Source organism: Gymnodraco acuticeps, unplaced genomic scaffold (genome assembly GCF_902827175.1).
Source record: "Gymnodraco acuticeps unplaced genomic scaffold, fGymAcu1.1, whole genome shotgun sequence".
Lineage (NCBI taxonomy): Eukaryota > Metazoa > Chordata > Actinopteri > Perciformes > Bathydraconidae > Gymnodraco > Gymnodraco acuticeps.
Window position 1 is genome coordinate 265,198 of NW_022990165.1, and position 24,803 is coordinate 290,000.

General features: G+C 40.2%; 1 protein-coding gene across 1 annotated transcript in view; it reads left to right on the forward strand.

Moving 5' to 3' along the window:
* The first annotated feature begins 10,870 nt into the window (after positions 1 to 10,870).
* The window catches only part of tbkbp1 (TBK1 binding protein 1), a 62,741-nt gene continuing 48,808 nt past the window's right edge, over positions 10,871 to 24,803 (forward strand). The window contains 1 exon segment of the mRNA XM_034217552.1: positions 10,871 to 11,271. The gene's annotated coding sequence lies outside the window, so the exon portion shown is untranslated.

A 24,803-nucleotide genomic window follows, 5' to 3' on the forward strand; every position in this document is an offset into this window, starting at 1 on the left:
CTACCCGTTGACATGTTGTGTCTAGTGATGGCGAGATGAAGCCTTATGAAGCTTTGAAGCTTTCCAGCCAATTGGTTCGCAAAAGGGTTCATCTCATGAGGCTTCATCATGGGCTTCATTTGAACACAAACCCCCCTGTTGGTCAAAGTGTGTAAAACAGGCAGATTGGACATCTCAGCAGTGTGCTCTATCTCATACCGAGTTCCCATTGAGTAAAGCTTTAGAATAACTCTAAACAACGAACATAAAATCATATTTTCATGTTAACAATATTGTATTTATTCCAGTTTAATGATTGTGATTGAAAAGCCTAAGGAGGCTGCTAAACATTTCAAAGAGGGATTTATATTCCTTAATAATATTCATAAACTTAACCATGTTGTAGCCTGAGAAAGGCTAAACCATATCAAAGAATACATTTATTAACTACATTATCTCATTTAGCTGTAGCTTTTATAAACAACAAAAAAGATGTATTGGCCAGTCGTTGAAACAGGAACCCTGCGGTCATGAGTCAACTGCTTTCAGACTGAGCCACAGCACACACGCTAAACCTTTCTGAAAACACTGCAATATATTTAGTCCTGTATTTATACATTTTTTTATTCCTACATTTATTTATGCTTTTATTTATTTATACTTTTGACATGTTCCGACCTCTATATAAGTGACGGTCTGAGCTCTCTTAATTACATCGTGTTAGCACCGGGCCCGGGTACAGGAGGGGTAATATCGTTCTTATTATACATCCATGGGTAATATGAGCGTTGTGGTTCAACGGTTCAACCGATCTGAATCGCTTTCTGAAGCATCGTGGTATCGACAGGCAGCGAGGATTCGTTTGTCATCGGTGACGTCACTGGCCCAAAACGTTACAAGCCTCGATACAAGGCTCACAAAAAGCTTCAGGGATTACTCGACACACGCTCCGAAGCCTCGGCGCAATACGTAACATCACTAGTTGTGTCTCCTTTTTGTTGTGGCCTTCTGAGCCAGGTCGCAACAAATGGGGGCTCGTCCTACAGGTTATTTTTAAAAGTTTGTGTAGTGCTCAGAGCACATGGCGTCATTTGAGCAGCTGATTAGTTGATGTGGTCCAGCTGTGTGCTGGCTTGGCGCTGCTATTTGGGGGACACATCATGTTCTTTGGGTTTCAGGAAGCTTTAGTGTCGTCAGGTTTTGTGTGCCAATCAGAAGGTAAAATGTTGCTGCTTGTTACGCTTTTGTAAAGAGATTTCCCCGCTAGGCTTAAGTGGCGTTTCCCCTTGTGTTGCGTCTGTTTGTTTTTTTCATAGTGTTGTGGCGACGTGGCTAGTGTCAGCTGTTGAAGGATGAAGGAATGACTTCCTAAGACAGCTGATTGTGACATACACAGGACATTACATACACAACACATTATACATTACACAGGAGATGCCATATTGACAGGGTCAGATAGGAGAGCTGCGGACAGTGAACCGCAATCCTCCTGTATCCCCTCAAAATCCCCTAGCAGAGAAGCTGCACGCTCCATATTCAGTAGGTCCAGATACTCCCTCAGCCATGAGTCCCTAGTAAAGCAGGCTGGTTTGCGTTCCTTCCAGTTTAGTAGGATGAGTCTTTTTGTGGCTAAACAGCCCAATGTCCAGAGCCGATCGGCAGTCCTTGCAACATTGCCATCTGGCTTGAGACCCAGTAGGCATGCAGTGGGACATGCAGGGAAATTAACTTTTAAAGATTCAGACATTAAGGATATTACTTCTGACCAACGTTTTTTTACCGCTGGGCATTCCCAGAGTAGGTGCAACAATGCACCTCGCTTGCCATATTCATGCCAGCATAAGTCTCTGTGTTTATTGTCCATCTTGGATTTTGTAACAGGGGTGATGTAAGCTCTATTGAGAATTTTGAACTGTATGATCCTGAATCTTACACATTTAGAAGAGAACATAGCTGACCTCCAAATGGAGTTCCATTGCAAAGCAGACAGAGAGATATTCAAGGCATGCTCCCAGGACAGTTGGATAGGAGAATAGGTATTCGGGGCAGCCCTAGATAATAATTTATAAATATTAGAGACCACACCTGATGATATGATTGCTTTCTTGAGGCGCTGGTCCTCTTCCATACATGAAGCAGGCATGGCTCCCTCCTTACATTTTGTAATAATAATAGATGCTATTTGTGCATATGATAGAAAAGATGAGTCTGAGAGACCATACTGATTTTTGAGTTGTTGAAATGGAAGGGTTTGGTCTCTATATATCTGTCCAATTGTAGTAATACCAGCCTTCTGCCAGATATTATTACTTAAAGTGCCTCCTCCTGCAGAAAGACTGGGGTTACTCCAAATGGGGCAAGATGGTAAAGAGAGCCCCTCTATGTTGAGTCTCCTGTGCAGTTGCTTTATAATAGAGCATGAAAAGCGGATGATGGTATTATCCATTGAGGGTGGTGGTTTTGGGCAGTACCACATTGATGCCAGAGATATGTTTTGGTTTACAGACATGATGGATTGCTCCAGCCATTGCCAACTGCCTACCGGAGAGGCACTTTTGTTCGTCCACGACAATGGATACTTTGCGTTGAAGGACAGATAATACTGGAATACATTCGGGACTCCCAAACCTCCCATTGATCTTGGAATGATCAACTTATTATGTGCGATTCTGAGTGAATAGGGATTTGATATCTTTAAACCATTTTAGTGGGAATTCAAGAGGGATAGAGGAGATAATATGAGAAAGCCTTGGGAGAACATTCATTTTCAAGGTTTCTGCTCTGCCCCATAGAGAAAGTGGTATGGCCATCCATCTGTTGATGTCCTCCTTAATGGACTGGAAAATAGCAGGGCTGTTAAGGCTAAAGATTTTAGAGATAGGAGAGACGATGTTAATTCCCAAATACTTCATTCCATTTGTTTTCCAAATAAAGGGGGTGTTCATTAGGTTGTGCTTATATGTATATGAGTTAAGTGGGATTGCTTCACTCTTGTTCCAATTTATCTTATATCCAGAGAAGCTGCCAAATAAATGTATCATATCAAGAACTGCGGGTATAGAGAGTGCTGGCTTGCTCAAAGTAAGAAGTATATCGTCAGAGTTTGTAGCCTTTATTTAACCAGGTGAAAGCCCCTTGAGATCAAAAGATCTCTTTTCAAGGGTGACCTGCAGGACATTAGTTACACATGTAACATAAAAACAACAGAACAACAATAAGGATGACATACAACATAATGTACAGGGTACAGTTTACAAACTCTATTTACAGAGACAGGTACCATGAGTATCAAACAGCATGTCACCCAGCTGAGTTTTAAAATGATGCAGGGGAACCAAAGTGCTCAGTTTTAAACATGTTTGCAGACTGTTCCAATTTAGTGGAGCTGCACAACTAAAAGCTTTCTTAAGACAGTCCTAGCACTTGGCACATTTAATAAAACAACATCATGAGATCTCAGGCAATATGTACTTTCAATTCGTCGAGAGATCAGAGAGCAGATATAAAAAGGTAGTTTACCCAACATGGCTTTGTAAATGAACATGTACCAATGACTGAGCCTCCATACAGTTAGTGAAGGGAGACCTGCCTTGGCATACAGGGTACAGTGATGAGTAAGTGCTTTACAGTTAGTAACAAATCTCAGGGCACTGTACAGTACATATTTAATTTGAAATCGTGTCCATGAATGTTCACACAATGTATGTCACCATTAGAGCGAATTGTACAGGCTAATGGTTCTAGAGCCATAATAAAAAGTAGGGGACTAACAGGACACCCTTGCCTCACACCACGGTGTAAGGGGAAAGGTTTTGAGATTAATCCATTAGTTCTAACAGAAGAGAAGGGAGCGCTATACAAAGCCTTTACCCAGCTAATCAACTTGGGCCCAAAGCCACATTTTTTGAGCGTGTAAAATAGATATGCCCATTCTATTTGGTCAAAAGCTTTCTCAGCATCTAGTGATGCTGCAATCATTGGCAAATTGCTGGAGCTTGTTTCTAGGATAATCTGAAAAACCCTCCTCATGTTATTTGAGGACTGGCGGCCTGGAATGAACCCTACTTGGTCTAGATGCACTATAGATGGAACCACCTTCTCCAAACGGAGTGCCAGTATCTTGGCTAGAATCTTGTAGTCACAGTTTAAAAGGCTTAAAGGGCGGTGGTTACCCATCAGAGAAGGATCTTTGCCCGGTTTAGGCAACAATGAAATAATGGCCCTGCTCATGGATGGAGGCATGGCTTCAGATTCTAATATTTCATTGAATAACAACAGTAAATATGGTGAAAGCTGTTCTCTACATTTATAGAACTCTGTTTCAAAACCGTCGTCCCCTGGAGTTTTTCCTAATGCCATCTTCATGATTGCGTTTTCTATTTCATTTTGGTAAACAGGTGCCTCCATAGCAAATCTGTCAGCCAAGCTGACGCTAGGGAGGTTAAAACCTCCGAAAAAAGCTATCTAAGGCTTCTTCATTCAAGTTATTTTTTGTGCTATATAATTTAGAATAATAATTCTTGAAAGATTCATTGACTTTGGCTGCATCACACTGTATCCTGTCATGCTCATCTCTGATCGCTGGAATAATCTGTCTGTTTTCTATTTGTTTCAATCTACGAGCTAACATTTTCCCTGCTTTGTCTCCGGATTCAAAGTATGTTCTTCGTAAACGAAAAGAACAAAAGCTGTCTCCTCATGTACAAGTTTCTGCAAATTAGTCCTAGCGGTGAGAAGTGAGTTCCTTAGATCTAAATTGGATGGGTCTAGCATATGCTGCTCTTCTAGAGTCTTGAGTTTAAAAGTTTAATTGGGATTTCACCTCTCTGCGCTTTTTATTCTCTGCCTTGGAGAAACTAATTAACCAGCCCCTGCATGTTGCTTTAAAAGCCTCCCAGACTGTGGTGACGCTTGGTACAGAATTTAGATTGATCTCAAAGAAATCTAAAATGTGGTCTTTAATGAACAGTGTACATTTTTCATTTTTGAGTAGAGATGTATTAAGTCGCCACTGTTTGGATTTGCAAGGGTTGGTTGGAGGGAAAAATGTGACAGATACCGCAGCATGATCACTTAATAATATACTATGCATTTTGATCTCAATAACATTCTGGATCAAATTTGAAGACATCATTATGTAATCTATCCTTGAGTAGGAGTTATGCGCACCGGAATAGAAAGAGTACTCTCGAGCATCTGGGTGCACTAGGCGCCACACATCTGTAATACCGAACTCGGATTGGAAGTCCCTCAAGGCGGCGGAAATGTTTTTATCTGAAGGGATAAACCTAACCCTAACCCTAGGGTGGCTGGATCGACCCACTATAGCAGGGATTCTCAAACCTTTTTCAATAATGTACCACCTTTGAAAAAAAAAATTGAGCCAAGTACCCCCTGATCAGCGCAAAAACAATTTGTTAGGGAAAAAAAGCCTATATAAAGAGGTACAGTACCGCCATGCACCATCAGAGTCTGATTTATTAAAACAATAACCTTGTAACTGAGAAACACTTAAATGCTACATTTCAAATGTTTACAATCCATCACTAAATGTATGGTCAACCAATTTTAATATCATGCAATAACACTAAGACGACATTAGTTGCATTTAACTGATCTTTTTAATAAGTTGTACTTACAATTTAGTGAGAAACATGAGCTTGTGCTTCACTGAGGATCTTTGTCATTCTGACAGGGAGGCAAACTGCAGTTATTACTAGGGCCGGGACTCGATTAAAAAAATTAATCTAATTAATTAGAGGCTTTGTAATTAATTAATCGAAATTAATCGCATTTTTAATCACATATAAATATTTGACCTAAGAACAGTGAGAAGCAATTTTTTTCACATGGATTTTAGTATACCATTAGGCGCATTCACACCGCAGTACTTTTCCCACAAAGGTTCATGAGAACTTAGTTCATGAGAACTCTTTGAACCTGGGGGAGGATTAGGCAAATGAAGCCACTGACGTCACTTCTTCTTCTTCTGCTTTGGGTTTACTGGCAGGCCGCAAACCACTTCACGGCGTATACTGCCGCCCAAAGTCCCCGGCCGGAAGTCCCCGGAGTTGGGGACTGGCTTCAGTAGAAGCTGCTGGGAGTCCCAGCAGCCTTCCGAGTAAATCGCCAGAACGCCGACACCTCCTCATCTCCACCACTCCCATGTTTTATTTTGTGTTGCCATAAGTTAGTCTCTCTGCGTTTCTGCGCTGGGCTAATGCTAATAATGCTAATGCGAGGATAATAAAATGGCGGCTTCACAAAACTTTTTGGGAGTTTTACGGGGCGTGGTTTGCAATCCGCCCAGCCAATCAGAAATATAGCTCTTTTCTCACAAGAGAGCCGTACGAAAGTCCCTGCTCTCTTGCAGCTCTCTGCTCTCTAGCAGGGACTTTCGTGAGGGTAAAAAGGTTCTCATGAACTCATTTTAGTACCGGCTCTTTTTGGTGTGAACGCGATAAAAGAGGCTAACGTCCATGCTAGCTTCCACGCTAGCTGCTATATGTTTTGCATTGAGGTGAGACTTGAGGCTTGATGTGCTGCGGTGATATGCGAATTCCGTTTTGCATAATTTGCACACAACCGTGCTCTTATCGACGCTTCCATCCGTCCGTTTTTTAAAACAACATTTCCCACTGTTGTTCACTGTGGTTTGTTGTTGTCTGAAGTTATGAACGTTAGTTGGTGCTCCAGTATAATCGGTACGCCTGAAACTCATCCAGTGAGAAACGTTCCGCGGTGCAAAAATAAGTGCGATTAAAATGCGTTAATTTTTTTAACGCGTTAATTTTTGTGTAATTAATTAATCTTAATTAACGCGTTAAAGTCCCGGCCCTAGTTATTACACTTCGTGTTTTGAAATATGTGTAACTCTAGTCTATTAATATAAAACCCTCACTGCTCAAACTTTGTTACTTTTCCTAAAATTGGTATATTTATCTATTTATTATTATTTATTTTTTTCATTAACATAAAATAAATCTCACGTACCCCCCTGCAGTACTCCAACGTACCCCTAGGGGTCCGCGTACCCCCATTTGAGAACCACTGCACTATAGGGTCACAGAGTTGAAATCGCCACCTATAATAAGAGGACCCTCTATGGACTGCAATATCTTTGGGCACAGCGAGGTAAAGAATTTAGATTGTAAACTACACTGAACAAAAATATAAATGCAACACTTTTGTTTTTGCTCCCATTTTCCATGAGATGAACTCAAAGATCTAAAACATTTTCTATACACAAAATAACCATTTCTCTCAAATATTGTTCACAAATCTGAAAAGATCTGTGATAGTGAGCACTTCTCCTTTGCCGAGATAATCCATCCCACCTCACAGGTGTGGCATATCAAGATGCAGATTAGACAGCATGATTATTGCACAGGTGTGCCTTAGGCTGGCCACAATAAAAGGCCACCCTAAAATGTTCAGTTTTATCACACAGCACAATGCCACAGATGTCGCAAGTTTTGAGGGAGCGTGCAATTGGCATGCTGACAGCAGGAATGTCCACCAGAGCTGTTGCCCGTGAATTGAATGTTCATTTCTCCACCATAAGCCGTCTCCAAAGGCGTTTGGCAGTACATCCAACCGGCCTCACAACCGCAGACCACGTGTAACCACACCAGAGATCAGCCACTCGGACAGCAGCTGCAACAATCGGTTTGCATAACCAAAGAATTTCTGCACAAACTGTCAGAAACCGTCTCAGGGAAGCTCATCTGCATGCTCGTCGTCCTCATCGGGGTCTCGACCTGACTCCGGTTCGTCGTCGTAACCGACTTGAGTGGGCAAATGCTCACATTCGATGGCGTCTGGCACGTTGGAGAGGTGTTCTCTTCACGGATGAATCCCGGTTTTCACTGTTCAGGGCAGATGGCAGACAGCGTGTGTGGCGTCGTGTGGGTGAGCGGTTCTCTGATGTCAATGTTGTGAATCGAGTGGCCCATGGTGGTGGTGGGGTTATGGTATGGGCAGGCGTATGTTATGGACGACGAACACAGGTGCATTTTATTGATGGCATTGTGAATGCACAGAGATACCGTGACGAGATCCTGAGGCCCATTGTTGTGCCATTCATCCACGACCATCACCTCATGTTGCAGCATGATAATGCACGGCCCCATGTTGCAAGGATCTGTACACAATTCCTGGAGGCTGAAAACATCCCAGTTCTTGCATGGCCAGCATACTCACCGGACATGTCACCCATTGAGCATGTTTGGGATGCTCTGGATCAGCGTATACGACAGCGTGTTCCAGTTCCTGCCAATATCCAGAAACTTGGCACAGCCATTGAAGAGGAGTGGACCAACATTCCACAGGCCACAATCAACAACCTGATCAACTCTATGCGAAGGAGATGTGTTGCACTGCGTGAGGCAAATGGTGGTCACACCAGATACTGACTGGTTTTCGGACCCCCCCAGACCCCCCCAATAAAGCAAAACTGCACGTTTCAGAGTGGCCTTTTATTGTGGCCAGCCTAAGGCACACCTGTGCAATAATCATGCTGTCTAATCAGCATCTTGATATGCCACACCTGTGAGGTGGGATGGATTATCTCGGCAAAGGAGAAGTGCTCACTATCACAGATTTTTTCAGATTTGAGAACAATATTTGAGAGAAATGGTTATTTTGTGTATATAGAAAATATTTTAGATCTTTGAGTTCATCTCATGAAAAATGGGAGCAAAAACAAAAGTGTTGCATTTATATTTTTGTTCAGTGTATATATATGAACCTGTAAATTAGTATAATGGGCCCTTTTAACTAATCACCTCCTAATGACTCCAACTCTGTACTTATAGGAAATTGGTATTGATCTTTACATATCACACCAAGCAATAAATAGAATAAGGGAACTTCCTAAAATGTCAGAATTTCTTGGAACAGTTCACAGCTTTTACGAGTTTACTAAATGAAAATAAATGTTGAAAACTGTTTTTGTGAGATCATAGCTGGAACCTTCTTTCCTATTGTTTTAATTTTTGTCATTTGTCATCCCCCCTTGTTGTTGTCTTTTGTTATTCCTCTTTGCCAACATGAATGGAAACATGTCACAGTAGAGGCAAAAAAATGTGAAAGTTGAACATTAGTATAATATGTCCTCTTTAAATAAAAAATGGTCATCATACATGTGATTTAAAAGAGTGCTAGCTTCCTTGTCCTGCTCGAGCTATACACACAACTGCAAAAGCTTGAACCCAGATAGAAGTGTCATCAAATTCTCAGATGACGCAGCTATCTGGAGCTTAATGCACAAGAATAGCACCACATCCTTACAAAGGGAGAGTCGTGAAACGGTGTGATAAGAGCCGTCTCCCAAAGGCAAAACCCTTGGTGAGTATCCATCTTGAATCTATCGCTGACATCACTCCTGCTCCTGAGTGCCCCTGAGTTAACAGTGACAGCACGCCACTGGGGTGCTCACATTGAGATATTTTACTCCCAATTTCAGTAAAGATGGTATTTCTTACACATAAAGGTTTATGAAGCTGCACAGTCCTTAAGATTATCATAATATTCAGTATATCAGTCCGAGTTGGCCAGCTTGTGCAGCTGTAAGTCTAAGTACTTTTAAGCAGACAGATAAGATTATATGAGCTGAGCAGGAGTTTTTACGACAGGCTGGTAACTCTGACCAAGCTCATATCCTGCGCCCAAAATGTCCCCTTTTCCCAGCAGGCTTTGGGATAGTCTTTATTGGTTGAAATAATATTTTATGCCATCTAGGCAGTGGAAATAAAGGTCATATTGGGTAGAGCAGTATGTGGAACAAATGCCCTAGGGATCAGTGCAATATGATTACAAACAGTACAGTAACCTGCAGTGTTAAATGCAATTGTATGTAGGGCTAAAACAAAGGATTACTTCATTATTGATTTATGAGATATATTAATCTAATCGTTTGGTTTAAAAAATGGCAGAAAACAGTGAAGTGTCCTTCCCAGTCCACGATTTTACAAAAATCCAAAAGATATTCACTTCATCACGATATAAAACAGAGAAAAGCCGGACATCTCAACATTTTAGAGGCTGAAAACAGCATTTTCTGATATTTTAGCATGAAAAAACATCTAAAATGACAATTTCCAAGATTGTTCTGTATGTACTGTATTGTATGTTCAATTGCTCTGTGGGCAACATTTATTTAGACTATAAATGAAGATGTTTTTGGGCTCTTTGTCATTATTAACAGTTTGTGTTTGTCCCGTATCTGTTTCAATATGACGATCCCCCTTAGACAATATCCTCTCCATTAATAAATGTCCCATGAAGAAGTGGACTGACTAGCATTTGGAGCATCACAGTATTTCTTCCATATGCAGCAGGACAGCCTATATTATACTGCATCTCATTTTCTTCAATTGAAGGGCCCTCTAGTCTAGAGGGCACTTCATTACATCTTTTCCATCACTGGGGCACTTGTGTGGCTTTTATTTCAAACTACAGGGCACACCAGAAGTGTCACTCGCCGTAATCCCCCTCTGAGTCCATCAGTAAAGAAAATACTATTTGCAAACATTTTAACCAAATTAAATAAAGAGTTTATTGAATTATGACTTATAAATGAAGAAACACTGTCTCATTCTTGGCATTGCCCTAATTAGGGTCAAGCAAGGCAGTAAAAATCAGATATATAGTAAGCATAGTTAAAAATAGTCTATATTCTACTCCTTTAACACTTCAAGTTTGCCAATTAGCAAAATACAGACACTTTTTCTTCCCAGTATGTTCAACAGAAGGTGTGAAGTGTGTGCATGTAATATAGGCAACCATGTGGCATTAAATTAAAGCTGTTGTTTCCATTTAGCCTGTGCTATGAATACCCTCCCTCCAGTGTGTTATAATTCCCTCTCCTGTACAACAACTGTGTGAGTACTCTGTATCTGCTGGGCAAATTGAAATTCCTAGAGAATGTGTATCTAACTCAGAATATTACATAATCTTTACTGCAAGTTGCTGAGAGAAAGCGTTGCCTTGACTCTAAAACACGGGGTGAGTCAAGAAGCAGGAGCCATGTATGTTCTCGTTTAAAAGGAGAGACTGACGCTCCTATTCCCGCGACATCACCATCCCACAGTAGTGGGGCTCCACGGTGTGCGGTGTGATGCTCAATCCTGCTCAGTAGCAGCTACAGGAGGCGTGCTTATCCCTTCCACCGGAGCCCAGCGGGAGCAGCGGCTATTACCGAGCTTTGGAACCCGGGAATCAGAGCTTATTTTGGGGCGCGCCTCCTACACTCATAAGCGATGGCATTTATGGATCGATAATCGTGAACACGTGAGTTATCCTCCTTATACAATGCGATGTGTGCTGTAGATACAGGGCAAACTGCATGTCTAACAACCACGTTTTGCTCATCGCAGGATTGTTTTGAACAAAGATATGTTAGAAATGTTGATACAAATCCTCATCTGCTGTGTTTATTTATCGTACGCACAATTCATTTGCAGCTGATGATGCATACATCTCCTTAAAGGAGACGCGCGTTGGCAACATCAGCATCACACAGAGCCATGCCATGGCCGCAGGCAGCCTGCAACTTCAGCTCAGTGCTGGGGGGAAGCAGTCAGCAAAAGTAGCCTACATCTGTCGACCAGTCTTCCTTTGGCCTTGTTTAATAACTGCATGTTCCAACTGAGAAATAAAGAAACAGTCTTATAATAGAACATCTCAGAATAGCCATCTTCAAAAGGTTGCAAAGCTGACCGGCAACCAACAACACGGGAATAAACTGCACAATACATATTGTTTTTTCAAAGAAACTTGGTGGTTATCTAATGCCTCCTGTAAAACAATAGGTTCACATTTGAAGGAAAGGAGGTGCTCATAGTGCTGTTGGAAAATGTTGTCTTGGAAATACAAACAGACTAAATATAGATTGCTCATCCTTTCTCCATATCAGAAAAGGTTACAATCAAATGTAGAAGTACTGAATATCTGAACGGTGAGGTTTTTATATGATTGCATACGGGAGAGGTAAGAGCACTCCGGATAGAGTTTAATGAAGACATCACAGCTGAAATGGCAGTGTATCACTCCCACTGACTATCATTTGAATGTAATGTTAATATTAATATAATATTAATAGTAAGCCTGACAATTTGATAATAGAAATACAAAAACACTCTTCTAGACTACTGCAAAATCCTTTTTCCGACTAATCTAAGGTGATTGTGAGCTGTTGAACCCTTCAGTGGAGTTTCTGCCGTGAAAATACAAACCTTGATCAGGCTAGATAAATGCAGGAGTAGAACAATATGGAAGACAAGGCTTGCTAATTGATTTCATAAGAAAAAAACGTGCATAATAAGAGTTGGCCTATTTAAATCCAAACCATGATCTTAACCAACCAGGTTTTGTTGCTTTAACATAAAGTATGATGTGTTTTTGCTTTGTTTTGGTTTATGTGTTATCCGGGAGAATTTTATTTCCTCCGTAACATAATTAAGAATACATTGAGTTGAATAGTTGCTAGGGTTGGCCAGACTAGAGGCACTAGTCAGTAGGCTCATTCTTTGGGGACCACGGAAATCCGTTACAAATGTATAAAAGTTGCAGGAAAACATAATGTCAACCTGCTGGTGGCACTACTGGGAAAACTAGGGCTCACATAAGCTGTTTATAATTGATCCTGTAAGGGAGAATTACTTTCTGTGCAGAATTTCCAACTTATTTACCCAGATGAGATATTACAGACTGCAGCACAGCGGTGGACCACTGCCATTCCACCTCCACATCACTTGTGTGATTAAAAATAATAATAATGTGAGGGCAATATTACTCTGTTGGAGCTACAAACACTTGAGACTAAGGATAGATAATTCAACTGGGGGAAGAAAATAGAGGATAATTCTCTCCTTTCTCCTTTTATTAGAAATAAGGAGTGTCAAATCATGCTTTTATCACAATTGTTGTATGAAGTCAGGCTTGTTATTGTCCTTAAAGAAAGCCTGGAGTGGATTAGGAGTGGACAGCGACGTGGTACTGAAAAGCAGACGGGTTTATCCTCTGGTCTTTCACAGCTGAGCAAAACAGGGAAGGCTGATAACTTGTAGCCATGAAACACGAAGGTCGATGCTGAATACTGACTCATGCTGTTGTCATTCAGATCTCTGATCCAAGTCATTATTTCTCAGACAAGCCTGATGATAATGAGCTCCATGCTAAAGTCTGTCAGCCACTGTCTCTGCTGAAGCATATGGGAAGGATCAATAGGTCACATTGATCTTACTGGTTTTCTGACTTTATCTCCAAATGTGTCCGTATGTCCAAAAGAGCTAATTTAAGAAAGTCAATCATGGGGTAGCCTACGTGCTAATCATCAAACACATAGCCGCTGTTCTTGTACAGTGTCTTCTGGGTCTGGGTTTGTTTTTCTGCATTTTTGCCGTGATTAATCATGTCCCCCTCCACACCTTTAAATTGGATCCCAGCGAGCTCCTGATGCTTAGAGCTATTGTATTTTATTGTCCACTCACTGATGAGCGCTGCTCTTTTCCTGAAACACGATGCACTGTTAAGTGAGTATGCCAGGGACTATATTCTGTCGAGGAAATGGCCCATTTGTTTTATTTAGTTGGACACTCACTGGCCAATATATTAGACCTTATACTTTTTGTTTCATTGAACGCATCACAGGTCCAACGAGCTTCAACCGTCATCATGGATGATTCCTAACACACAACCGTTAAGTGTACTTTTCATTGAATTAGAGTTTGCTTAGTTCCAACTGACCTTGAGGACAGTTCTGGAATAACTCCCGCAACGTGTCAGAAGAAAGGGTGTGTGTATACGTTTGTGCTGGAGGTGGGAGGGGGGGGGGGGCTGTCACTGACGCAATCAGACCGAGAACATTGGTAGCATTCGATTGAACAGAGGAAGTGTTTTTCTCTCTTGAATGAATTAACTTGCAGAAGCAAAAGGGGACTCGCAGCTGAAACTGTGGCTGTTAGTAACACTTGTTCAACGTTGTGAATAATCCTGTTGAATCTGGGGAATCATACCCGTGCATTACTCCATGCAGATCTGGTTTCAAAGAACAACATTGCACTGTAGACACTCAATGCAACACAGTTATTATAATGTCACTAAAACCTTTTACACAAAAAAGATGCATTTGCAAAGTGTTGCCTCAGATTTGCAATTTCAAGAAAAGGAGCTGATTATTAAGTATATCTTTAAAAAAAATGTTTCTGACTATTTATATGTAAATGCTGTATAATAAAGCTTCATTACAGATGTTTCTAACCGTCATCTCTCAGCACAGATAATAGCCAGTAAGAAAGAGTCTCCTGGGATGTGAGTAGAAAGTTCTCCAAACATAATAGCACATTGCATTGCCTTTCACTGCCTACCAAAGCCACTCCAATTGATTCATATGACTGTTTTTGATCTGTCAGTGGTGCTTTTTCTTTTTTAAAGTAGATGGTTGAAAGAGTACTCACTGCCTAGCATTGCACTCCTTTTTTATTGTTGGAAAGTTATCAAAAAAGTGTCAAATAAATGCAGGAGAACAAGAAATGTAGTCTTGTTTATTCCTCCATGTAAAAAGTTGGTACCTACATTACCCACAATATAATGCTAGTTGCTGATTTACTGATCGAAAACTAAGTATATGTATGGATATTCTTTGAAAATCTCTGAATTAAACAACAAAATTGCACTTCAGTGTCATTTTGAATATTTCAAAGGTGCTGACTAAGCAAAAATACTGTTAAAAGTGTCTATGCGGAAATATATATATATATATATATATATATCTTTAAAGAAGCAGCCGTATCGCATAACGATTCAGGTTGTTGGATTTGTATTTAAATAATATATGTTTCATATTTTGAGCACAAAATATGAAACATATATTATTTAAATACAAAAAAAGAAAATGAAAAGTATGAATGCACTTTTTTTAACCTAGATAGGTTAAAAAAAGTGCATTCATACTTTTCATTTTCTGTAGAGAAAAAAAAATATATATATTGGATTGGTATCGGCAGCAAACCAATTTTGTAGTTTTGGGAATTTTGAAAATTTGAATCAGGCCATCCCTAATACTATTCTCAAGCAGATATTAGGAGCAGGTTACAGAAGTTGCGTAAATTCACAAAAGGTCTTTGTTTAAGCATTTTAGCAAACTATTTATTAATGTTGTGAGGACAGTCTATGAATCAGATTAATGCCTTTGTAGTCGGGTCATGTACACTCTGTGCTTTTCTTTGGGTCTGAGCATCCTCTTTGACAGAATCTTAGAATTACAGATTTTAAAAGCAATCCCATTTACCAACACTGAATACAACACCCTTTACAAAACACAATATTCTTTCACTAACACGTTCCTTTTAAAAGCAGCTCTGCCAATCAGCCGACAAAAGAACAGACCATAAAACAAATCAACCAGATGTTTCGCTCTTCCATATAAAGGATGAAAAGGATTCCTGCGATAGAAATATGCCGGATATTTTCACTGTTGTGAAACCATGGCATTGGTTTTTACCTCAAAAGGTGAATAGCTGCTTGATTTAAAGGCTATGTTTTCAAGCTGGCCTTCAAAGCAGGATTGGATTTGAAACGGCACAGAATACCATGCTTTATTTCCTTTCCTTTCTTTGTTTATCAGCTGCATGAGGACGGCACATTCATTTAGGGCTTTACTGTTTCCTTGATCTTGATGGTTGCACAGTGTGTGTCAGGTGTTCTCACGTTGACACTGTTAATGATTGTTCTCACCAATTTCACAAAGGGGCGGGTTTAGCATAAATGAATAAACCTCAGATGATTCAGTTATGAATCATGTCAAAGTGTTCTAAATGGGGATCATCGCACAGGCCCGTGGGTGAGAGTGTTTATGATCAACACCTTAGAATCTATTTTCAATGTGGGTTCTGGACTTTTCCTTGTTATTTATTCTTGCATACATGGCTCTAAGGATGGCAATTCTGTCTCATGATTGGTCCTTCACAACTTTAGCTAAGTATTTAGTATTTCAACAGCTATAGAGTTGACCAGGAATGAGTCCTAAACCTACAAATTAGTTAGCATTTAAGCACTTCCTGGTTCCCTCGACTCTAAGTCTTTTTTGTTGGATTCCGAGAATAATGTCTGTGGTTTATACATGTCTCATTTTTTGTTCTACCACATAAAACACGTCTGTATCCCACTGGTCTGAAGGTTTTTGGCGTCTCAATAATGGCAGTTGCTAACTAGTTAAGTGAGTAAAGGAGACTACTTGACATCATCATGCAGAACACGAGTCAGCCTTTAAGTTAGCTTAGCTTAGCTGTAGTTCATAGCATTACGGTAGATATTTACCTTTATTATTTCTCCTTCAAGTGTTATAAAAGTAGTGTTAACATGTCGAGACTGTCGTGTTAAACAAAATATGTAAATATCTTGAACATGTTTTTTCCACAGAGCTTATTTTCTGCAATATGGATTGCTATTTGGTACAGATCACCATCCCTGGACGATACATTCTACTGACTTTGGGGATCCCCTAACTTTTCTTCTAGCTCCACCATGAGGTTAATATTTGTAGTTTTGAGTACAATATCTCGACAACTATTGGGCTGATTACCATGAAATTTGGTACACAAATGCATGTTCACCCCAGGATTGTTTCCAATAATTCCCTTGGGATCCTCGACTAGAAGGACTAGTTTTCAAAAAATATCTGCATGTTTATAATGTCTGATTTTACTTGTGTGTTTCCTGCTTAAAGTTATTACATTTGCCCGTAAAATAAAACATTATTGTAACATCACAATGAGGTTAACAGCACTTACAATACATTGTTCAGTACATATTGCATTTATATCTTTATAGATGATGATTCTGTTGTTTCGACTGAGCACCGGAGAGACATGAAAATATGAGGTCATTTATCTTACTCTGCAGTATTATCACTGGTGGGCAACACACACACACACACACACACACACACACACACACACACACACACACACACACACACACACACACACACACACACACACACACACACACACACACCACACACAGAAGAACAGTCCTGCCCAGATACAATGCTGACATAATTCACAGGGTGTTAATTTATGTAAAACATATTCCATTGCCTCTGCTACTTTTCATACTCATTTTCAATGTTTCCTGCTCCTGGGTCTGCTCTGTCTGTCACTTGCACTATGATTATGTACATATACATAAATATTGGACTTTTATATAAGCTACTTACAGGCTGAATCACCAAATGAAGAGGCCCTGCTGGCGGCTGGAATATTCATCGATGGCTTTAAAGAGTCACCAGGGTTAAAGGAAGAGGGGACAACGAGAACAAAGAGGAAATGAAGCGCTGCTGTGCTCCTGTCTCTATTTTAAATCAGATTTTACATTTAGACCCAGCTCTTGAATAACGTGTAAGATGATTTGTTTTAAAACTCGGTGCAGCAAGATTCTTTGTTTGATGTCTGCAAAATGTGAGTTTTGCCAACAATCATTATTCTGGGCAAAGACAGAAGATAATGACTATTTCCAAATGATGCTAAACAGTCACCATTGGTGACTATGTGTAAATTGTTTTCAACACAGCAAGTACCGAATCCAATTAACAATAATATGTCCTTAGGCTTGGTGGCGTAAAAAAAGCTATGAGAGGCTGTTGTGTGTCTGTTAATAGTATTTTTTCTCCAGAGCACAGAATGTCAATCTTTCAAATGTAATCCAAAACAAGAGGAAAAAAGTGTTGGCAGTGACGGACAGGCAGCTCCGTAGGGCATGGAGGTAATGTCCATCAAGCACGAGCCAGATTTGTACTAATCAGTTTTATGGCACTGTGCAAAATGCTGCCAATGGTTACACCTGAAGGACGTTTGTGTGACAAATCCAAGCCTTTATAATTCCAGGAAACAACCAACCCCTTTTTTCTGTTGGCCGTAACATACAGTAGTGCTCGCATAGTTGTATCTGTTAAGATCTGAGAACATGGCATCATCAACGAAGATAAGTCAAATGTGTCAAAAGAAGACCTGATTTTAATAACAAATAAACACGAAGGCTAAACAAACTTAATAATGCATCATTGATGATAGTGCTTACACTTTCAGTTTCACCTAGGATTAAAGTGTTAGATAATCTGGTCATCACCCGACTGCTCATATTTCATGCTGTCAGTGTGAACTATATTATCATAACTGATAAGCATGATTAATCTAACGCTCCAGATGGACGTTTTTTGACCATCTTGAGAAGCCGTCATTACAAATTTCACTTTCAAATAAATAGTTTGCAGGTGATTGGATGATCCATCTGTAAATTAAACTAATACAGAAGTCGTTGGGAGAAGAGCAAACATTCATATTTTCCAACGAGAAAATACTTCAGTGCCATTCTTTGCTCTTTGTTCAAAGAAGATTCTGATATAACTGATGCTATTGCAGCATCTACGTTAACCTCTTTAATGCTGCTCTCCCTGTCGCGTCACACACACACCTGTAGAGGATGCTGATAGGTCAGACCCACTGTGGTATGGACTAAAGTAGAACGGTATGGCAGCTAAATCTAAAAAATAATCACAAATTGTAATATACCAGAAATACTTTAAAAAGGTTTACGTTGTAATGACCAAGGAAATATGATTAAAATGATGTGTTCATGGGCAACACTAAGAAGAAAAAAGTCAACCTCTCACCAATGAACTGGCTGTGTAGTCTGATGATTCAACCAAACCTGCTAATGTTCCAACTGTACAGCATAAACTGTAAGCTAGCTAGCAATGGACATGCTAGCTAGCTGTGTTTAAACATTGGTATAACCCTGGATAAAATATCTTTAAAGATGAAAACTACTGCTAGGCAACAGTTTAAAAAAAACACTGTATTGACTTAGCACATTGACATTGACTTTAAATAATCAAGGCATGCTTTTGTCTGCCTGAACACACTGAAAAGGACTAAGTGGAAATGTTTCTGTGATAGTCATTCATCATAAACATCACACCCTCTTCATTGGGTTTGTCTCCTTTCTTCTTTTCTCTCCATGTTTTTTTTTTACATAACTGTAGCATAATATCTGTGGGCCAAGGCAGTGACCACTCTCTTTTCTTGTGCTTCTGGAAAAAAGCAATGGGCTGCCCACCTGCATCAAGGCTCTTTTTTTCTATCAGAGTTTGGGCTTAAGCTTAGTCACTTTGACATATTCTTTCAGGGAAAAACAAGACACACCTCTTTCCAAACTCATATTTGTTTGCTCTCAGAAGCAACAACCTCACACCTCCCACTGCCCTGTCTCTGCTGTTTTCATTGTTCCAGAGTAAGAGCACTGACTGCACCAAACACATCCACGTCTATGCACAGCCTGTGTCGTGTGGAACCTTGAAAATTGCGTGACAACCGGAGGATGACATAACGGGGACGTAGTTGTGTTGCTTTTGTTGTTACAGTACCTGGTTGCTTAGGAGACTGAAGGAATGTGATGTAACCGCAGTGTAATGTGACCACTCACTCTCTGTGCCCACCATAGGGTGCCCACGCAAGGCACCGTGCCGATAGTGGAGGCACAGCGTAGAGTAGTACGAAACAGAACGTCTTAATGTGTGTTGAAGTGAGCAGCTACGTCTGTGTGACAGCGGGACTCTAGAGTAGAGTTATAGTAAAAAAGAGAGGAATATAGACATCAGAAAGGACCTTGTCTGTGTGATATCCTGTTTCCAAAAATAAGTAGAAAGTCCGTTATGGGCCAGGAATCTTTATACTCCCGGGGGATTTGCAGGGTTATTTTTGTGTCTCAGAAAATCCAGGTTACCCACTTGCTTGTCATTTGTTACTTGACTGCCTTAACTCCCTCTGGTGCCCCTAAAAATATCTGCTCACACTCTGAGAATGCCCCCACAGTGTTATGTGTGAAAATGTTCGCAATCAGCTTCTATTGAGGGAAATACATTGACAAAGAAAGAAAGAAACCAGCAGAGTCAGACATATTGTCAACAGTTGGAAAATAACTAAGTAACAAACCGCTGGCAGATTGACTCAGAGGATCGAAAATAATATTTTTATGTGAGAGAAAAAAATCGTTGTGTTTGCAGCCGGGCCGCGGCACGGCGCATAGATTTTCAATAAATATGTAGGCCTAGCAGAAATACAGCTAGCATCAGAGAGAGTGACAACTGACAAGTATAGGCTTCTGAGCAAGACTGAGAGAAAGTAGGCTACTGAGTATCTGTTTGTATCCTTCATGCTGCATCATTGTATTTCGCAGACCAGAGGAGAGGAGGACTTATGTAGGTCTTTACTTCAGTGACTGAAGAGAAGCTGCTTTGTATTTACAACATCGCAGTCTTTGTGTTTAACCTACACAAACAAACTAACAGAGGACCTTGCTTGTTTCTAGCAGACACACAGTAAGAAAACAACTTGCTATCTTGCAAGTGCAGGCAAGGAGAACAAACACATCCGGGGTTAGCTTTAAAGAGGCCCTGTTATGCTTTTGGGGGGTGTTTTATCTTCTTTTTTTGCATGTCAATGGTCTGCAAAGGCTAATATCCCAAAGTTCACGCTAAAGGGAGTTTTTCTCCCACAGACTCCCCCCCTGCCCGAAACACCTCGATTGTTGCTTTGTTTACTTCCACGACATAGTGACATCACTATATATTCACGACTAACCTGTAAATCCTGGGGTTGAAGTTATTCTGCCAACACGGACTCCCACAACATGGCCTGTTGGAGGTCCTTAAGTCAAATACCTCCTTAAGCAATGCAGCCCATAGAGCTCAAGAGCTGATGAGCACTTGCCCTGAAGACAGTGAAACACCTCCACAGCCTCTTTCACAGGGTAACTGGACTGAAGCAACAAGTGAAGTTTGCATTCTGACTGTCTTCCTGAGTACCGTCCACCAGGGCCTGGCCGAAAAGTAAAGTACAGTCAGAAATGAACTGAAGCACTATTTCTCAGTTCAAGTTATGTCACACACCACGTTAGAAGACGTCAGAAAGTCCTAAGTGCTCAACATGAATCTTCAAATCAAATACGACTTCTACAAAAATAGGACTACCTTAAGTAGTCACTATAATACAGTATTAATGTTGAGTAGTGCCTGCCAAGCCATTAGAACACTAGCTACATCCATTAATTCATTAAGCGTGTGTCAGAATGATCAAGTCAAACTATTTAAATACATTACGAACACAAAATCAATACAACACAGTGTGGTTGAATAAAGGTCATATTGTTCTGCCAGTTCTCCAAGTTTCAATCAAGTGAACACATTTATGTTATATATTTTAAAATGTGAAATGCTGCGAACGAATTGTGGGGATAGATCAATGTTGTTGTACTTAACTCTTTCATTCAAAGTCAGGTTTTAATGCCTTGTCAACTTAAAGGTGGGGTAGGTACGTTTGAGAAACCGGCTCGAGATACACTTGTTATATTCCATGGAATGCTCTTAACATCCCGATAGCAATGAATATCTGAAGTGCTTTGACAAAAAATCCATAAAAAAGTCATCTGTGGAAGCCGTAGTAGGCCTACTGTAAAAAGCACGACCAATCATCTGAGCCGGCCGGGCTAAAGTAACTGGATGGTCTACCTGCCTGTCAGCCTTCCATCTGTGCACAAACTTATCTCGTGCCCTCATTGGTCATGTGCGCGTTCGTGTGTGTTGGAGGAGGGGCTCTGTAAGGAAGTGGCAGATTTTTTCCGGCGGTGTATTTTCAAATTCTAGCGCACTCGAGCTGGTTTCTCCAAAACTACCTACTTTAACATTAATACTGTATTATAATGACTACTTAAAGAAATGTAACTCCCACTTAAGGTAGTCCTATTTTCGTTTTTTTTAAGAAGTCGTATTTTATTTGACCTCCTGCTGTATGCATATTCCTGTTGAGACATTTTCTAATGTGGTGTGTGACATAACTTGCACTGATCAATAGTGCTAAAGTTCATTTCAACTTATTTTGAGTATAACCTCCAAAAAAGAAATGTGGAGGTTATACTCAATATCAGTCATAGTGTGTCAGATTGCAAACTTCACTTGATGCTTCAGTCCAGTTACCCTGTGAAAGAGGCTGTGGAGGTGTTTCACTGTCTTCAGGGCTTGTGCTCATCAGCTCTTGAGCTCAATAGGTTGCATTGCCTAATGAGGTATTAGGCTTACGGACCTCCAATAGGCCATGTTGTGGGAGTCCGTGTTGGCAGAATAACTTCAACCCCAGGATTTACAGGTTAATTCTCAAACATATGTTCCTAACTAACCTAAGACCTGGTACGCTCTGTACCAGGTCTTAGGTTAGTTAGGAACATATGTTTGAGAATTAACTGCAGGTATGGTCATATATCATCACAACTAACCTGTAAATCCTGGGGTTGAACTTATTCTGCCAACACGGACTCCCACAACATGGCAGGTCAAGATACAAATCAACTTGACACCAAGAAATGCAGACCTAGCTGCTGTAGCTCTTAAACTAAAATGCAAACACTTTAATACCAGAGTTTATTTTAAGTTATGAAAAGTTAGTCAAGAAGCTTATAGCACGCTAAACACATCTTTAACCACTACACCTGACCAACCACCGTCTATCACAGGCCAGAACAGTAAGACACACACTCACTCACATGGTAACGCTAATAGCATGTTCTCTTGAAGGGATCTGAAATCATCCAAGGAGTCTTCTGCATAATAAAGCCGAGACCGTTCAAAGGTATGCGTATCAATAAAGATGCCATGACTCTGGCTGAATTGAAACGCTTTCTTCTGTCTTACTTTAGCGAGAAGAGCGGTACAGTGCTCTTCCAGGAGTTAATGAGCACAAAGCAACATGAAAGTGAAACACCTCAAAATATCCTATTTCCGTGGAATAACTAAAGTGCCTCCTTTCTAACCACCATGGCCTCAAAGAAGCTCTAATAACGATGGAAGATCAAAGCGATGAGAGAGGAAAATAAAAAGGCAGAACACCACGTCAGAAGATGGTAGTAACTGGAATCAGCACTGGAGGTCAAAGCGGATACTTCTAAAAACAAGAACAATTACTTTTAGTTGGTGTCACACAAATCCACCTCGCTTTTAATGGCACATTACCAGCAATTAAACATTGTAAGATAAAAATGTTAAGGCCCTAAGTCAACATTGCTCCTATATGCTTGGGTTGGTTGTACTTGATTTTACATCCCTAATCACTGGCATATCCTCATTTATAAAGCCATTTCTAACTTGCTCTCTCCATGTGTAAATGTCCCTTTTTCTGTGACATTTCCTCAAGAGATTCTCTTGCTATTTGTTGCCAATGTCCGTCTTGAAATGGGAAAGAGGGCTTTAAGGTATGCTCCTTCTGCGGCTTGCAATTGTCCCAGATTGATTGATTTTAGCTGAGAGGAGATGGCTTCCTAGAGTGTTTGGAAAAATAGCTTGAAATTGGAGGAATGTACATCAGGTGCAGATGCTTTGACTGAGCTGGTTGACCCTATATCATCTAGGATATGATGAATTGAGTTTTATTTTCCAATACTTATGCTGTGATTGTAAATGGTATAGTCTGTAACGGTTATGTATTGTATTTCTGAAATATTATTTAGTGTTATAAGCTTTTCCTGGTAAGGACATGAACGACAATGACCGGTTCAGGATCAATTTCAGCACAAGTAGAAAAGAAAGCCCCATCGCTTCACAATGTTTAAATAGCCCGTCACTCTTATATTGTTATATATACCTTTTTATGTTGCCACTTGAATCCGCTGTTCTTTCTGCTTAAAAAAACAAATGCACTCTCTAGTCTCTTGACTGCATATGCAGCGTTTTATGATGCCTTTGTTTCTTTTTTTCAACATAAAACATTCCCAGCTAGCATTGGGTGTTGTTAAAGAAGTCATTGTTTCGAAAGACTAATAGACTCTTCTGTATCATTAAAACAATATCATATCTATTCAGGGTCCAAGAATGCGTACAAGAACATTGTGTCTCCTCCTGTTGCGTGCATGGGGTAATATCCATGGCACAAGCCAATAACCAGATGAACTGTACACAAAGGACAGACAGAAGGAATTCACGGTTCCCAGCGCAAATCAATATGGAGATATCGATAATTCAGTGAAATCTATCTCCATAATCTCTTCTGCTCATTTTCCCAGGTTGCATCTCCTGTATGTGTACGTTGCATTTTACTTCGCTAATTTCAATCCTTTATAAACCCTTTTATTGGGTAGTATATTATTCAGCAATGTCTCATATTCTATTAGATCATCATATGTTTATAGTCTTGCTCTCTTGTGAGCACCAAGTATATCTTAAAAGTCAAATAAAAAAACGTGGATGTTCCAAGAGTGGTTTATTTATATTAACATAATACATTTATTTAAGATGACATATTATGCAAATGTTTTGGTTCATATCTGTATCTACTGTGACATGCTTAATGTTCAAAAAGCTCTTTATTTCTCTCATACTGCCTGTGCTGCAGCACCTCTTTTCACCCTCTGTCTGAAACCAGAGCCCAGTCTGCTCTGATTGATTAGCTGTCCAGCTCTGTTGTGATTGGTCAACTGCTTAGAGACGTCCCTCCCCTTACCATTTCACATACAATGCGTTGGAATGCTAGCTAATAGAAGCGGGAGTGTTACATGGTGATGCTACTATATCATGGAAGTAAACAAATGAGTCCAATGGAGGCGTTTCAGGCAAGAGGGGTTGTGTGAGAGAAACTCCCTCGGGAAGGGAAACACTCAAAAGCTAGCACTCAAAAATAGCATTTTTAACAACTCTTGTTAAATACTATAGATCAAACTTTACTTAAGTGCTGTACTTGAGCAAAGATATATGTGTCTTCCTACCACTGTTTCTCAAAGTA